Genomic DNA, 2,373 nt, shown 5'->3' on the forward strand with positions numbered 1-2,373 from the left:
GATTTGCATGTGCAAGCAAAAACTAACAGCGGTGAAAGCAAAGTACCTTATATTTGTAAAAAAATGTAATTAAACAACGAAATGTTTGAATATGTATAGATTTTAATAATTATTTAGTGATATTTCAGCTAAATCAGTGTTGTACAAATGACATGTAAACAAACCGACTGACGTTTTTACAGGAAATAGTGCTTTTTGCGTTCCTATGCACTTCTGCATCTGTTCTCCTTTTACTCTCATTTGAGAGAGTAAAATTGTAGTTTGACAGTTCCACAGGTTTTAGTCCGAAGTTCAAAGGAACAGACTAATTTGCTGCATGGGTGTCATAATCCAAAAACAATAAACAAATTACCGCTCCCTTTTCTTCTATGTTATGTAAAAATTTCATAGCTGTACCGGTTACCAGTAGCTTACTAGAACATAATATGTTCCCAATAAATATTTTGGCGAACGTTCGAAAATGGCCTTCAATATTCAATATGAATATTGAACTGAGAACGAACTCATAACTAACCTTAGATTTCCAACGTTCATAGTATGTATGTATATGGGAAATACACGCGAGATGGGTTCAAAAAATCCTGCTCATTATCGAAGCGCTGGTTATACTTTTATTGTGCTGCAGCGCATAACATGAGTACTGTCACATATCGAATCTATTGAATGAGTTGTGCATACAAGCGATTATCCGACGCAGCGCATGACCATAATTCAATAACACATGGTTGGATAAATATTGACATTTGTGTCAATCGACTGCCTTGTAAGGTTTCATTTGAGAAGGAAAGAGAAAGCGGGTAGCCATTTTATCCCCTTTGTGAAAAGGTAGTTTGAAAACTGGTCTAGCAGTGCTGAAATGCGTTTTTTGTATAAAATTTTAATTAAAGATATAAATCAGATTCCAGTTATCTACACAATAGACAATAAATAAACTTTTTTATGGTATATTGAATATGCTATAAGATATTAAAAATGATATAAATGAAGAATCAGAGAATTTTATTCACATAAAATCGTGACCAAAGAAAAATCATAAATTAAAACAAATTCTTTATTCAATGGGACTATATCGGACACCGTCTTCAAAAGAGTCACAACTCAAAATTCGGAATTTTTGAGATTGTACGCTAAAAATGTACATAGAGTTTTTATTTACCTTTCAGCAAAAGCTGGAGAAAATTGTTGTTATAATTTGTTAAAAAAAAAACTAAGGTAAAGTCGCCCTTGCCTTGATTATCATGTGCTAAGAAATAATTTTTCGCCAGCGAATTTATATAAGGTGGTATCGATTCAACAAATACAACAGTTACTTGTATTTTGTTTTTGCTTTTAGCTGGTCATAGTCAAATTTCAGCTATTCTTCTCCGAATGGAAAAAGGCGACAGAAAATGCAAACACTCTCACGTTTTCACTCACTCACTAGCAAAATATAAAATTTTGACAATCAAACGCTACTCACAGCTGATTAAACAACACCACCTTATATAAATTCGCCTTGGTTTTTCACTTTTTCTGACAAACGTATTATTTTGAGATCTCGACTCTTTTGAAGAAAGTGTGCGATATGAAGGAATATAGAAATAGTAAAGATGCAATTGATATAATGTATGTATATAAACTAATCTTTTAAAAATTATATGTTTTGCATTTAAAAATTAGATGTTTAATATCTTAAATTGAATTACATTTCGTGGATGGCCACACAAATGATCCTCACCTGCATAAGAAAAAATCTTTATTAATATTTGCACTTTCACTTTTATGTACTAACTTTTATATACTAACTTGTAAGTATGCAAAGGCTCCACTTGACCAAACCAAAGGCTGCAGTGTTAAAAATACCCTCACCTGCGAACATAGACGGACACACAATTAATCATGGCCAGCACAAGAAAAAAACCTTTATTAATATTTGCACTTTCACTTTTATGGGGTAGTATACTTACTTGTAAGTATGTAACGGCTGCACTTCACCAAATAAATCGCTGCAGGTGTAATTCCCAGACTACACCAGCCTAACGTGGACGGACACACAGAGGTCCTAGCGCGCAAAACTTTTTTGCAATGGCTGCACTTGCTGTAAAACGCAGGTTTTTGAATAAAAATTTTGAATAACTCCGATACTCTGCAAAGAAATATGTAAATTAATGTTTTATATCAAAATAGTTCCATTACTTTTGATTTTTCTGTTGTTTGAAAAGTACCTCTCAAGAAAAACGAGAAATTCATATAAAATGACGCACAAGTGAACGAAAAGAAATTTTCAGGAAAAAATGCTCGTATATTTGTTTCTTCGAAAAAATTTATAACAAAGGCAAAATGTTTTTTTTAATCAAAAGAAATAATAAAAAATATTTCTTATAATTTTTCTTG

General features: G+C 32.1%; 1 long non-coding RNA gene across 1 annotated transcript; it reads right to left on the minus strand.

The window, feature by feature from the left end:
* Positions 1-1,643: 1,643 nt before the first annotated feature.
* LOC118744908 lies at positions 1,644-2,114 on the minus strand. The gene is made up of 3 exons (XR_004993595.1): positions 1,947-2,114; positions 1,786-1,848; positions 1,644-1,717 (listed from the first exon to the last, which is right to left on the minus strand). It is a non-coding gene; the product is annotated as an uncharacterized LOC118744908 (long non-coding RNA).
* Between the last annotated feature and the right edge of the window lie 259 nt (positions 2,115-2,373).

The sequence above is a fragment of the Rhagoletis pomonella genome, unplaced genomic scaffold, assembly GCF_013731165.1.
Source record: "Rhagoletis pomonella isolate Grant_MI unplaced genomic scaffold, Rhpom_1.0 Rhpom_scaffold_00008, whole genome shotgun sequence".
Lineage (NCBI taxonomy): Eukaryota > Metazoa > Arthropoda > Insecta > Diptera > Tephritidae > Rhagoletis > Rhagoletis pomonella.